This window comes from Wolffia australiana, chromosome 3, assembly GCF_029677425.1.
Source record: "Wolffia australiana isolate 7733 chromosome 3, ASM2967742v1".
NCBI classification, from domain to species: Eukaryota; Viridiplantae; Streptophyta; class Magnoliopsida; order Alismatales; family Araceae; genus Wolffia; species Wolffia australiana.
The window spans coordinates 13,695,001-13,711,288 of NC_135837.1; positions in this window are offsets into that span (position 1 = coordinate 13,695,001).

A 16,288-nucleotide genomic window follows, 5' to 3' on the forward strand; every position below is an offset into this window, starting at 1 on the left:
TTGTAACTGATATTTATTTTTAGTTCTTTGATTCACTAATAACTAAAGAATAAGATGGATAAACTGATGGAGAAGCAAGATAAAGATTGGATCCTCCTATCTACAAATCTTGCAGCAATATTAATTGTCCTTTGAATGTAACTCATACTCTTAGTTGTTTGGTTAACTAGTGACTATTGAATAAGATGGATAAACTGATAGAGAAGCAAGATAGAGATTGGACCCTCCTATCTACAAATCTTTCAGCAATATTAATTGTCCTTTGAATGTAACTCATACTCTTAGTTGTTTGGTTAACTAGTGACTATCGAATAAGATGGATAAACTGATGGAGAAGCAAGATAAAGATTGGATCCTCCTATCTTCTGATCTTGCAGCTATATTAAATGCCCCTTGAATTGTAACTGATATTTATTTTTAGGTTTTTGATTCACTAATAACTAAAGAATAAGATGGATAAACTGATGGAGAAGCAAGATAAAGATTGGATCCTCCTATCTTCTGATCTTTCAGCTATATTAAATGCCCCTTGAATTGTAACTGATATTTATTTTTAGTTCTTTGATTCACTAATAACTAAAGAATAAGATGGATAAACTGATAGAGAAGCAAGATAAAGATTGGACCCTCCTATCTACAAATCTTGCAGCAATATTAATTGTCCTTAGAATGTAACTCATACTCTTAGTTGTTTGGTTAACTAGTGACTATCGAATAAGATGGATAAACTGATGGAGAAGCAAAGTAAAGATTGGATCCTCCTATCTTCTGATCTTTCAGCTATATTAAATGCCCCTTGAATTGTAACTGATATTTATTTTTAGTTCTTTGATTCACTAATAACTAAAGAATAAGATGGATAAACTGATGGAGAAGCAAGATAAAGATTGGATCCTCCTATCTACAAATCTTGCAGCAATATTAATTGTCCTTTGAATGTAACTCATACTCTTAGTTGTTTGGTTAACTAGTGACTATTGAATAAGATGGATAAACTGATAGAGAAGCAAGATAGAGATTGGACCCTCCTATCTACAAATCTTGCAGCAATATTAATTGTCCTTTGAATGTAACTCATACTCTTAGTTGTTTGGTTAACTAGTGACTATCGAATAAGATGGATAAACTGATGGAGAAGCAAGGTAAAGATTGGATCATCCTATCTTCTGATCTTGCAGCTATATTAAATGCCCCTTGAATTGTAACTGATATTTATTTTTAGTTCTTTGATTCACTAATAACTAAAGAATAAGATGGATAAACTGATGGAGAAGCAAGATAAAGATTGGATCCTCCTATCTACAAATCTTGCAGCAATATTAATTGTCCTTTGAATGTAACTCATACTCTTAGTTGTTTGGTTAACTAGTGACTATTGAATAAGATGGATAAACTGATAGAGAAGCAAGATAGAGATTGGACCCTCCTATCTACAAATCTTTCAGCAATATTAATTGTCCTTTGAATGTAACTCATACTCTTAGTTGTTTGGTTAACTAGTGACTATCGAATAAGATGGATAAACTGATGGAGAAGCAAGATAAAGATTGGATCCTCCTATCTTCTGATCTTGCAGCTATATTAAATGCCCCTTGAATTGTAACTGATATTTATTTTTAGGTTTTTGATTCACTAATAACTAAAGAATAAGATGGATAAACTGATGGAGAAGCAAGTAAAAGGATTGGACCCTCCTTTTAACCTCTGTGTACCTCTTTTCCCTACCTACTGATGTCACATCAGTATTAATTGCCCCTTAAATGCTACTGATATTTACTTAAAGTTATTTGATTAGCTAGTATCAGTGAATAAGATGGATAAACAGATGGAGAAAAAAGTTGATGATTTGACCCTCCTTTTAACATATGTTTACCTCTTTCTTCTGTCTTCTGAGTCTTGCTGCAACATGAGTTTCCCTTTTCATATAGTAGATAACTATATGTGGTTATTAGATTAATCAGTAACTAATGAATAATAATTAAAATAAAAAAATAAACAGTTTGAGAAGCAAGTTACTTGATATGTTCGCCAGCTATATCAATGGAGCCAGATAGGCTGGATTTGCTCGCATGTAGACTAGATCTCCTTTTAATCTCTCTGCACTTTTTTCCATCTAATATAGAAAATATTTATATGTAGTTATTTGAATACTTGGTAACTAATGAATAGTATGCTTGGATAAACTGATCGAGTTAAGAATATAAAAAAATAGCAGTAAGTGAAATTGATCATTATCGAGATAAATAAATGCACATATTTGGAAATCAATTGACAGTGCATGATTTAAAATCTAATGAATTAAATGATTTAGTTCATTTAATTTGAAATAGATCTCATATCAGTACATATGCATAGTATAGTATGCAAGTGAAAATGTGACAACTTTCATTGAAAATAATTTCTTAATAATTAGAATATTTTTATAAATGCCTTAAAAAATAATGATGATGTAAGGACTCCACCATTCTCTGATGTTTTTAACACTACTTCAAATAATATAAATCTCAGAATTGGGTTTCTGGATGGATCATTGGTTCTTGTTCCTTTGGAGTGTGTGTTTTAAATTTTAACATAAAATTTTAAAAACATTTCACAAAAATGTAAACTCTCATATACATGTTAAATGAGAGCTAATACATGAAATTAACATTGGGTAACCCATGTCCTACGCTTTTATAAGAAACATTTTGTCAGTTGTGCACTACCGGTGAAAATATGTCTAAACAAAAAAACCCATTATTATAATATTTTTAATGATATTATTTATGAAAATACTAAATAAAAAATAAACATAAATCAAATAGGGTATGGGTTTTCTCCTATCTAGATATGTCTTTAAAGTCTGAAGAAAGACTTTCCAGAGAACTTTTTATGATAATTTCTAAGCCTATTTTCAAATATTTTTGTTTTTAAGGTTGACTAATGAAAACTCATGATCTTGTGATAATGTGGTTATACCAAGTGCGAGAATTAATCATCTATCCCAATGCAAGGGTATTCATATTTTTTTCTATATTTATAAGGATATTATTATTTTGTCTCATTCTTGGATTGCACAATCATTAGCTGTGAACTGAGGTGGGCTTGAGAACTGTGGGGATGTGACTAGAGTGGGAAGGCATCTAGATAAATTTCGATCTTACATGGATCAGAGATAATTTCACAATAAGAATAAAATACATGAGGTAACATGTCATCATGGTATTATCAATTTTCTTCATTTAAGAGATCTAAAAGAACACCATTTAAATATGTATCATTTCTTAATGGATGTAGATCAACTCTAATTGATTAATTTAAATGATAACTAGATACATATTTGAATATTTTATTTTTGAAATAAGTTTTGAAATTATTTTGAGTGAAATATATCTTCTATGAGTCCTTTTGGATTCCATACTTAAAGTTGCTGCTTGAAAAATAGTTTGTTTAGAGTCGAGTGAAGATGGCTTCTAGGTCACAATTTTCACAATATAGAATTGATTGCTAAAATGGCGTGACAAACATTTCTACTAGTATTGGCTTAGAATCACCTACCTTTTTTATTTAGTAATCAATAGGAGGAATATTTGAAAATAATAGATCCTCCTTTAACCTGTAAAAGAAGAAGAAAAAAAACACTTACGTAGTTACTACCAAGTGAAGGAATATAAAAAGAATTGCAAGATCTGCCATAGTGACCTTGCCCAAATAAGTTAGCTTCAAACTGATATCTATTATAAATTCTTATGATTGACATATGAGGGGAAGTTCAGTATCCTTTCTCAAATATTGAGAAGTACACATTTAAGGTTACCTCATGATCCGGTATTACAGAAATTCATTGAATAACTTATATGATTTTTATGACATGTAGATTTTAACAAGTATGCTATATAAAACTTCTTAGAAGCCTTTATATTCTTAGCACCTCCTTGGTGCTTCCAAACTTGGGCATCATGTGAAATGAGATCCTAATGATATCTCTTATCATAGTCACTTTCAATTCTAAGGACCCGTTGTCATGCAAAATTATGGAATAACCGACATTAGAAATGTCTATTAGAGAGCTATTATTTGTTTCTCATGGAATTATATGAATTGAAATCCAATTGCACATCCACATCGTGTTTGCAGTCATTAAAAAGTATCATTATTATTCAAGAAAAATATTATAATAAAGTCCAAGAAAATGTGGAATGATGATCAAATTATGATGAGATCTTATATGTGATTACTTGCCTTTAAAAATGTATCCATTATATAAATTTATGATAGTTGAGAAGCTCATTAAAATATTTACATAGCATACTAGTATCTAATCTTCGTCATATGATTAGTTTGTTATATCTGGTACTTAGTTGTCTGAGATCACTAGGCGGAGATAATGGATACTCTTTACGGAAAGAGTTCAACTAATTGAACTGTATAAATTGCTAGATAGTTTAATACACAATTTTTGACCATAGTGATTCATGGCATGATTGTGTAATTGGGTCCCAACAACTAACACACCAATGACATCTTTGTGGATGGACGGTTGTGTTTCAACTATGATGTTGGTGTCCCTAATCATGGGATTGTAAACAGGGTAAGCTCAGATGGAGAAATAATTCCTCAAAGGTGATTGTGCGGTTAAGACGGGATTTTACACATTTGGTATGAGAAGAGATACTATAGTAGAATTAAGTTATTAGCCATGGTAGTCGAAATATTAAAAAAATGGTTTTATATGAATTTCTAATGGATTAGTCCTAACTAGGATGGGCTAAATGGGGTTTCATAATTGACTTTGATCTAAGGGATTGGACATATACTGTAAATAATGAAAGACATGTTTCATGAAAGGGTTGATAAACCATCTTGTATTTTATAAAACATGTGGTGTTGCTGGCACCAAAGGTGGTGATGACTCAAGTTTTTAATTGGGTATACTCAATCCAATACTCTTTAATATATATTCTAGAAATAGTTAATTACTTTAGATACTATAGATATTTTTAGCTAATGATACACTTTACTAGAATGGCACATGGGACTATAAGGTCACACACCTAAGGTTCATTGATAGTCTTAAGAGATATTTCAGGTGCAAGGGTTTTTTATTAAAAACTTTGTTAAGAATAAAACTTACCATCATTGCTGCCTCCCTTGTTTTTCCTAGTGATCTCCATACAACTGGGTATGAGATAAACCAAAATAACCATACTCTATCTCCATTTAATGTAAAAGTACACTATGATTCATCATCATGTCACACATTCAATAGACACTTATCATTTTATTCTTTCTTTCATTTACGTAGATCACATATTTGATTGAGGATGACCCAGAAAACAAGAGAAATGATTGAAATGAAATATTTAGGAAAATTAATAATGTGAAATCCTAAATGTGTTGGGGCAATGGAACTTATGAGGAGAAAGAAAATAAATAAAATTAACATCCCAGATTGCATATGATTTAAACCTTGATATCTGTCAATACTGAAGGGTGTTCAAAATGAAAATTTGAGAGAAACTTTATCTTTCTACCCTCTTTCCATCCATGGCATCTGATTTATAAGTGAAGACACTAAATGCTATAAAAATTCATATTTCAAAATTTCTTCCTACTTTTTGTAGACTTAATAAAAGAAAGTGAGTTGGGATATCTATCAAGATGATTCTTGGTGTGTCTTTGACGATTGAAGTAATAGAAGAAAAGAAGCTCACCTACACCTGAAATATCCATGATTCTAGAGGAACATAAGGACCTAGGGTTACCCTCCTTGCATAAGCTTCTTTCATCTTCATAACATTTTTTAGTTTAGATCCATGTCTTCATTTCATCAAATCACATCCCATAAGATGGAGCCCTTCTTAGACCCTTCCATATCCTTTTTCTTCATCATACTAATATTTTCAAACATCCATGATATTTACATCTATTTATATGCCTACTTATACATATCACTCTATCCACCTTCTTATCTCATCATCATCACTTCTTAGTGATGATGATGAGATATTAAAGGAACTACCTTGGTATCTCAAATTAATATTTGCAGCCTCTCTATAAATATCAACTATCATACTCTCACCTCACTGTTTCCCTATTGTCTTTATCATGGGTTTTATAATTATCAAGTCTCACCGACTTAATCGCCATTTAAAGGATAATAAATTTCGAATCACTAATCCTTGTGGAGATAATAGTTACTCATCATTATCTAGCTATATTTTAGAGGTTAAATTATTCATAAAGTATATAAATTAAACTCAAATACCAAATACAATATTATTGTACATAATTTTAATTTATTAAAAGGCGACAAATAAATCTGATATGTTGAGGACTAGGTGGATAAATATAGGGGTGGACATTTGTATATCTTGAGGGAACTCATTCAAGGAACGAAAAGGAGTAGGTTTGACTCTTCCCTTGGAGATCCAATCCTGGAAATGTTTTTGTGTTAGTTTTAAAGGTTTGATTCAATTTTTATTTTTTTGGCTGCATGAATATTTCATTAGAAGTTACTTGTGGACGGCCAAAAAAATTATAGTGCTTCACAGAAAACAAAGACAAAACCTTGATTCATCAGTCAATGATGTAGATATTTCCTAGAATAATCCTTGAGCCTCCTCCCAGATTCACATAATTTATTCCTAGACACATTTCTCAAACTCATTATTATTTATTTTTACCACCCAGTAGTGCTTCTTGATGAATATGTATTTCATTTAATCCAGTGCATGAAATCCCAAAATCATAAAGTTTGTTTTAGTTTGAAAAGTGAAATGGAATAACTTAAACTCTTATACTTTTAAGTTGAATCTCCAAACCTAAATGTTATCACACTTGGAGGAATTAAATATTATTTATAAAATGTATCCTAACCATAGATTCATCTAACTAAATCTTTTCCAAGGGGAAATATGCATTACTTCTTGTGGAGGTATTTCACTCCTATGGTGTAAAAGATCTGGATGTCCCATTCTATAATCGTTCGAGGGCCAATTGACTTCTACTAAAATATGAAAAGTAAATGAAGGTTTCTACATGTTGTCACAGTTGGATGTATCTTAGATGAAATCTCTGGAACCTAATTTGATCCATGCATATATAACCTAATTGAGTTTTTTTGGGTTCTCTTAAGAATATCTAACCAAACTTTCAAAAAAAATTCATGAAATAGTTCATTTTAAGGATTTCAGTTTAAAATAACTAATCTACCAACTCTTAGTGTTGTGGATCCATACACAAAGTTAATATTAAACTGAAAATTATGAATATAGGCGTAAACTCATAATATAATCAAAATTTAATTAAATTATTATCAGAGTTGAACACATCTTGATATTAATTAATGATAAATAAATAATTCTTTTATAGATTTATCATGAATGTAATCATATAAACTTTACATCACACCATACAGAGCTCAAACAAGAGTTGAGAAATAGTTTATAGACCCACCCTTGTGTATGTTCATGAATGGCTTTCTAATCTTTGCACAATATGGCACACACAACTAACTCATGCATCTATGAAAAGTGCACGAGGTCATGCTTGTGCTTCCGCCTGTATACTTCATACATATCCTTGTGCATAATCCATGCTAGCGGCTATGAAAGCACATGAGCCTATGCTTGTGCATGCACCCACAAGTGCACATGAGATTGTGTGTGAGCCCACAGGTAACAAGCATCAGCAGCTGTGGCAGAGCTTGAGCTCGTGCTTGAGCCTAAACCTAATCTACATAATAGGATGGTCATGCAGTGCAGCGCTGATATTCACCCCAAGTTTTCAGATTTCTGACCACAACAGATCCCTTACCTGGTGTGTAGAGCCGTTTTAGGGCAAAAATATTCATTGTGCAACGCAAAAAAAACCGCAAAGGGTTATTTTTTAATATTATAAATAATATTAATATTAAAAAATCACACAAGAATCAAGAGGCAAGATAGATGATAATTGAGAAAAGGGATACAATTGAGAAAGATATTAGCATTAGTATATTGGAAAGAAGAGCAGAAAAAAGAGATAAGAACCAAGAGAAATAAGAGAGATGAGAAAAAAAGATAGGTCAGCATCGAGAAATGGGAGAGAGAGAGTTAGAGACATATAGAGATGAGCGATGAGAGGAAGAGAGAGAAGATATTGATAACCAACGAGAGAACAAGAGCATTAATAAAAGTAGAGAGATGATCAATGAGTGAAAGAGAACTGAAATAAGATGGAAACATATATGAGAGAGATATGAAAGAGAGAGAACATGAACGAGAGACAGAGAACATGAATGAGAGAGAGAGATGAGAAATGAGAGAAAGTGGGAGAGAGCGAGAGATAAGAGAGATATGAGCAATGAGAGAGAGAGAGAGAAAGCGAGAAAAATGAGCAATGAGAGAAAAAGAGAGCGTGCGAGAGATGAGCAATGAGAGAGAGAACAAGAGATAAGAGGGAGATGAGCAATGAGAGAGAGATAAGAGCGAAATGAACAATGATAGAGAGAGAAGGGAAATGAGAGGGAGAGACAGATTAGAGGGAGATGGTAAAGAAGAGAATGAGAGGGAAAGTGTGCGGGAGAGAGGTAAAACATACATGAGCAACGATAGATAAAAAGAAAGGGAGTGAGAGATGAGAAAGAAGAGACAAAGAGGGGGAAAAAGAGGGATGATGTCGGGCGTCATCTTAGAACGTCGTCCGGTCGACACCGAGTATGATGGCTTGGTGCCGATAAAGGGTAGTGGTATCAAACGTCAACAGTGTCTTCGTCTGACGGGTAACCCTAATGGGTCGATGTAACTGCGATGCAAGTATGAATGTCCTACATGTCGTACATGCAGGCTCCAACTCGGGGAAGGCGCTGAGCTCCAAGCTGGGACGGGGTTGTCGAGTGACGCGATGGTGGCCTCTCGAACCTCGTCGGAATGACGAAGGCGTCTACGGCCGAACAGAATCTATCCGTAGGGCTCGCACGTAACGGATGTACTCGTCCACACCGGTAAGACACTCAAACGTCGTAGTTTCTCTCTAGCCTCTCTCACCTACCTAGTCCGATCGCGGTGGAGTCGAGACGAAAAGTATACTGCAAAAGGTAAACAAACGAGCATCGGGAGAGGAAGGCATACCTCGTCGACGTGGCTCGTGGTGCAGAATTCCGTCGACGTCGGCGGCGGTCAAAGCGGGTGGAGCGGAGAGGCGCCCGAGAGCGTACGATGGCTCGACGAGCAAGTTGATGCTGGAGCGTGGTAAAGGCCGGAGGAGGAGGGAATATGGTGGGCCGCAGTGAACCAGCTCAATCATTACTCTGGACCGGGCACGTCCTTATGGGCTAACGGACACGTGCGGTTCAGGAAGGCGACACGAGCAGTGGCTCTCGGCACGTCAGCACGCGCAGGTGGGTTTCACGTCAAGGAGGTTGAGAGTAAGTCGGCTGCAAGTCCCTCTTCCCGCGGGTAGAGGGTCATCGACCAGATCTGCGGAGCTCGTCCAGCGATGAGTTGTCGCTGGAGTCGTTCACAGAGGCCGAAATCCGCTAGTCACGTTCGATTGATCAAAATCTCCGTCCAGCTTTTGGATTCAGCAATTGTGATTGTTGCTCAATGATGGGCGGAATTCATTGACCGTCACGATCGATGGGTACGTCCGACTGCGTGAGAACTAATCGGAATGCCAAAGATTCCCCTTTTTCTGTTCCTGCGGTGGAATGCCAGGGGACGAGAAGGAGCAATTTCAACGGAGAGGAACGGCCGTCCAGAGAAGAGGAACGGCGGCGCTCACAATTGACTGAGAATTCAGGAGGAGGGGGGGAGTCGATTCCCAACCCAATTATCCCTTCTTCCCTTCCGTGTTCCCTCTTCCTCCTTCCTCTATGTTCTTCTCTTGAGCAAGGAATGGAGACCAAGACAAAAAAACGACGATGCTTCTTCTTCTTGTTCGCCCCCCTCTTCACTTATAAAGGGGAAGAGGTCAATGGGCCCTCCCCCCTTAGTGGGTCAACAAAATAACAAGAGGGTCCATAAGGGGGCCTTTATAAACTGGGCCCCCATTACACATAGAAAAAGGGGGGAGGGGGGGATTCAAAAGAAGATAAAATAGGAAAAAGGGGGCAAAGGAAGGCCCCTTTCCCCTGACGATAAAACAATGGGCGGACAAAACACATCGCGAACGCGACAAAAACACAACGACGAGACGGGAAAACATAAAACACAAGAGATAGTGATGAAAACGAAAGCGATAAGCGAGCAATTTCATCCAAGCTTTGACAACGGTGGCTGGCAGCACGGACGATGTCTTCGACGATCTTCAATGGCGTGCGCCATCAAGGGAGACAGACAGGAAATTGAGAGATGAGCAAGGAGAGACAGAGGGTAAATGAGAGGGAGGGACAGATAAGAAAGAGATGAGCAATAAGAGGCATGATAGAGCGAGTAGAATACCAGAAGGAAGAAGGAACATGAAGGGGAAGAAGATGGAGAGACAAAATGAAAAAAACAAGGTTGACATATGCTTTAATGCTTTACACATTACATGAAGAAAACAGAGAACAAAAGTAATTGACCGTTGTGCATGTGGATGAATCTGAACCATTTGATTTATGATTCTTGTGATGGTCAATATTATTTATTTTCAGAGGTGGGTTATGTGAACTCAACCTAGATTTTTTCCAGTGTTTGATAACTTTAACGCACCCCAAAAAGCTCAAGATTGGGACCTCATTGAGCTTGGACCAAGATTGAGAAATGGTTGTTTGAACAGGTTCTTGAAAGGATGTTGGTGAGTTGACTATTTCCAGTTGTAAATATGTCTAGTAGTTTATTATCAATGATGCATTCACAAATAAAGTGAAAATTAATTTCATATTTTTTGGTGGGATCATGGGAGATGGAAATTTTAGGAAGATCAGTGGCTCCAAGGTTGTTGCATCAGAAAACTGGGATTCTGGTTAGCGGGAGGTAAAGTTCTTACATTAAAATTTCAATCCAAGTTAGTTTCTTTGTGTGGTATTTTTAACACATATTTGTATTCTTGATAACTCAATATAAAGGTATTAAATAAGATTTCACCAAGGAACATTTTATTCACATTTCATATGAAATCCTACCTTGGAGCATGTGCATTTAGTGAAATATCATGTTAGAACTCTACGCATATATTTTCATCTTTTTAAGAGTATAGAGTATAGTTTTTTGTGTACTTAATGTGACCACTTGGCCAATCATCAAAGTGGGCTGAATTTAACTTCTTCTTTGGAGAATTAAGGAACTTTTTCAGGACTAGGAAAATTTCTGTTATGAAAGGACCAAGGGACTCTTCATAAAGCTAAAGGAGGTCTCATTGGGCTAATGGGCCTCCCTCTTGAGAGAAGACCCAAGAAGGAACTTCAAAAGACCCTTTAAAGGGATTCAGATCTTCTAGAGAGGCACTTATGGGCCTATTGGCTTGGCCCAAATCTCACCCATCAAATTGATCCATTATCTAAGGCATGCCTGTAAATGCTTTTAGACTCCTTTGTAAAAGACATCCTGCATTTTTATTTGGAATTTTAGTGGAAGGGTGAGAATATTCTTGTCTTGCTCTCTCTCTCTCTCTCCCTAGATTTCTGAGAGTTATTGAGGTCCAAGTGGAAGGTGAGCTGACAAGTCTTAGGTTGGAGGAGAAGTCCTCTCTCTACTTCCTCTCCGAAATTTTCCCTCCTCTCTCTCTCTCTCTCTCTACATTGGAGCTGCCAAAGGGTCTAAGAAGTGAGAAGCATCCAGGGCTTGTGGAGGTGGAATGAGAGGCCTACATGCTAGGTAATCCAAAATTTTCTTTCTCTACCCTTCTCCTTCTTGACTAATCTTGATTTCTTCTGGTAGAAATCAAGATTAGTGGTTCTTTCTCCCTCTAGACCACTTGCCCTATGGGAATTGGGTGTTCTTGGCCCAAGAACACACCCGATTCCATTCACAACACCTGGCAGATCCCACAAGTGTGGGGTGAAACAAAATCTTTACAATCTTGGTCGAAATTACATTTTTGATTTAATGCTTCTGAATTTCTTCTCGATTTAATTCTGAAGAATTAAATCAAAAATGTAATTTCGACCAAGATTGGAAGGATTTTGTTTCACCCCACACTTGTGGGATCTGCCAGGTGTTGTGAATAGAATCGGGTGTGTTCTTGGGCCAAGAACACCCAAGTCGGATACAAAATCTAGAAAATACCAAAAAATCACTAAATTGTTTTCTAAAGTTACCTGAATTTTTTACAATCATTATAATTCATATAAAGAGATAAAATATTCACTATATTTTATGCTCCATTTAATCAAAATAAAATTGAATATAATTCCTAAAATTCTTACACACCTATTTTTAGCTTAAATGCATCCAGATTTGGTCTAGTGCTCTCTGTGGTTTATCACTCACTCCCCTATCAGTGATGAATATAAATTTTTTACTTAATCAAGAGAACTCCTCAGTTGACCAAAGTTAGTGATACTTAGAATAAATAACCTAGACCCGTAGTTCTCAAATTATCACTTGGCACCATTGTGGGGGAGCACAGAGTCCATCTCGGCGGATTTTTTATATACATTTTAATTCTTTATTTACTCTTGGTTAAGGGAGCTCACTCCGTTAACCAAGCTACTAATTGTGTGTGTTGAGACTTAATAGTGGCAACTATTAACACAAGAACTCACCACCTGCACATTCAAACAAAGGCTTAAGCACATATGGCATAATTGTTGTGGATGAACAAGAAACTAGTGAAAGATCTACTTCAATAAAAGAGATGGATATGGGAGACCAAGAAGTGATGAGGAATGCTAAACATCAAGCTCAAAGATCTGTGAACACTCTTATGGATGAATTCAACCCTATGACATCGAGAACTACTTTTATCGACCCTCACTTGGGTGGACAGGTACAAATTAAAATTGACAATACCTTTTTGCAATCTTTGACAAAATTTTATGGAAAGACCCATGAGAATCCATATCACTTTATGGATTCATACAACTTACTTCTATATTCTCAAAATTTAGGTGGAATAACATCTTATCAGCTAAAGAAGTTATACTTACACCACACCTTGGAAGACAAGATCAAGGATTGGTATAGAAAGTTAGGCATTAGCTTTACTACTTGGAATGAAATTGAGAATAACTTTTTGACTAAGTTATTTCCTCTTTCCAAAACTCAGCATGTATTAGGGACATAGAAAACTTATTATCAGTATGATGATGAAACCTTCAATGAATCTTGGGAAAGGTTTCAAAGTCTGTGTAGATAATGTCCCCATCGTGGAATTGATGATGTGAAATCGGCCAAAATATTTTATGATGGATTAAATGAATATAATCAGTCAAAAGTAGACAATGCTTCAGGGGGATATTTTTATCATATACCTGGGAGCATATGAATTGATTGAAAAAGTGGCAAAATTTTATCTTCAGAAAACAAATGCGAACCATTATGGTAAAAAAAAAAGTGAAAGTGGCTAAGGCTGAGTCCAATGAAAATTCAGAATTAGGTAAATCCTTAAAGGAGTTTGATTCACTCTTAAAAACCTTTTGTCACACTAACATGACTTTGGTTAAGGCAAAGATTTGGTCAATGTGTGGTAGTAAGGATTATGAAGATGGAGCTTGCCATGAGCAAGAAGTACAAGTTGATTGATGGTAATATATGTGGACAACAAGCCAATAGCACATTCCATATCTCGTTCCATGTTCATTAATAGAACATATACATAATAATGCACATGTGATGCTTTTAATGAAGTTAATGAATATTTGATCGGACTTAGTGAATTATAATAAGATCGTAATATGGACATCACTAGTCTTTAAGCATGTGTTATAAATATTCCTATTCAAGGATAAGCAAGAAGGACATCAAAGTATCCAGATAGAATAACACTATATAGCCTCACTCATACAATGAGTATGGCTGTTCCCGTAGCCATTAGTGTGGAGACACTAATGATAAATAGTGGCTGCTCTTTAGTAGAAAGAGTTCACAGAACTGATCCGTAGGAATCCCTGAATGGTATTCTAACTGTCAATCAGGTTGATTCACGTCACGATTGTGTAAGTGGTCTTTAGACCTGAGACACCAAAGACATCTTGTGGATGGACAGTTGTACTTTGACTATGACCTACATATTCTTAATCATGCGATTCTATATAGTCTTAGTTTGGATGCATTTAGAAGTTCAAAAATATGATTGGTTGGTCAAGATGCGATTGCCCACCCTCAGTATAAGAGGCAACATCTCAAATAAGATGTTGCAATGAAATCTTACGCCAAGGTAGTGGAATATTGGAGAAAGTTCTCTGATGAGTTTCTAATGAATCAGTACTAACTAGGATGATCCATTAGGATTTGACAGTTTACCATACCCTAAGTGGTCTTATAAGAATCAAGTGGAGGAAGGACTATACATACATGGTAACTGCTGATGAACAGATTCCATAAGTGAGTTAATTCACAGTCTTTAGTATCTTCTAGAGCATGAGGTGTAGCTTGGCACCCCACGTGTTTAACACTCAACCTATTGATTGGGTTAAATCGATTTATTGTTAATGAATCTATATGATGATATACTTAATTAATTTGGAAGGCCAATAAAGGTTATTAGGTTGCTCGAGTCATTAATTAGACTGATACATGGGTTTAGAGTGTCACACACAAATGATCTTTTGGGCGTTAGAAGATATAATTAAATTTTGGGGGGTTTTATGAAAAATACCCATTTAATATAAATAGGGGAAGGCCTAAACAAAATTCACCCAAGCCAGAATTATTCAGGAGCCTTCCACTTCTTCTCCCTTCTCCCCATGACTCTTCTCCACTCTCGATGCGATTGGGACGGCGAACGACGACAACGACGATGGAATGAGGCTCATCAATGAGGAGGAGATATGACATGCCAAGGACCACGTGGATATGTCTAGAGGCTGCACACTTGAGCAGCTCAACTCGTCTCAGTGAAAGATCCAATAAAAATCATGGTTGTGATCCTTGCACATGTTCTTCGTTCAATGGTTTATCAATGCCATATGATTTTGCTTTAGTCTTCCGCTGAAAATCATCATGAATTCTTCATCTAGATCTAGGCCTCTAGAATCCAATAACCAACGGAGCATGCCTAAGCAACAAGAAAATTTGTGGAATAGAGCTGGCTCAAATTTCCAGTCCAATCAAGCCTATCAACCTCGACATCAACAATCTACCCAAACCATTAATCCGTCTCATTCTTTTTCAAACATTTTTAGTAAAGAGAAATCCCTATCACCTTTTGATGTTTCATAGATTGTTGAAAATAAGGTGGCTGAAAGGATGGGACATTAAGAGGCAAGGATGAAAACTTGGACTCCAAGCTTAATCATGGATTGAATAATATAAAGAACACAATGGATCAGACCATGAAGAATAATATGGAGCAGATGGCCAAGGGCACGAAGAAGTTCATGATGGACTGCTTCTGCAACTTGAACCAAGCCCAACAATCAGAGGGGCTTGGGCCCAATACTCCTACAGGTCTACTCGCCTCTAAACCTTTACTTAATCCACATCATTTATGTTATTAATGATGATTATAGTATGGACAAAGATCAGGAAATCTGTAATGCCCTTTATAACTTAAGAAATGACAAAGCCCTTCTTGATCCTTATAAGGACAAGATGGAGGAAGGAGATGAGATAGTTCAACCCTTTAGGGAGGAACTAATTCCTTATTCTTCTGCCACTCCTCTTGATCATTTTCCCTCTGCATTAGAATCTAAGAAGCACTTAGATCCTCATGATAACACTTTACTGAAAAATGTAGATGATGTTTTGGTAGCTGTTCCATTACCTGAATTGTATGAACACTGTCCTCTTGTACAAAAGCTTATGAAAGAGTATAGTCTCCCCAAGAAACGAAAAGAGGTGACTAAGCTCACTGAGAAAACTTCTAGGCTATTGGATCCTAAAACCTCTAGAAAACTAGATCCTAGGGATCCATTAACTCCATGTGAGATTAATGGAGTCGCATTCACACAGATGACTCTAATTTGGGGAGAGAGAAAATATAAGGCACAAATTCCTCAAAACTCAAACAATTATATCTAATGATCTGGAAGAAGTTTCAGGCTAAAATTTTGTGCGTAGTTCAATATTCCCCTCTTTTCAGTTCCCATTCTGGAGTTATAAATAGAGCCCACATTCTTGTAAACAAGGCACCCTTAGATTTTGTTACTAATTACAATTAGGAGAGTGATTTACTAATTCACAATCTCGTTTGGGTCCATTTTTGTACCTCAAGAATGAAGGGTTGGAGGAGTGAACATCAG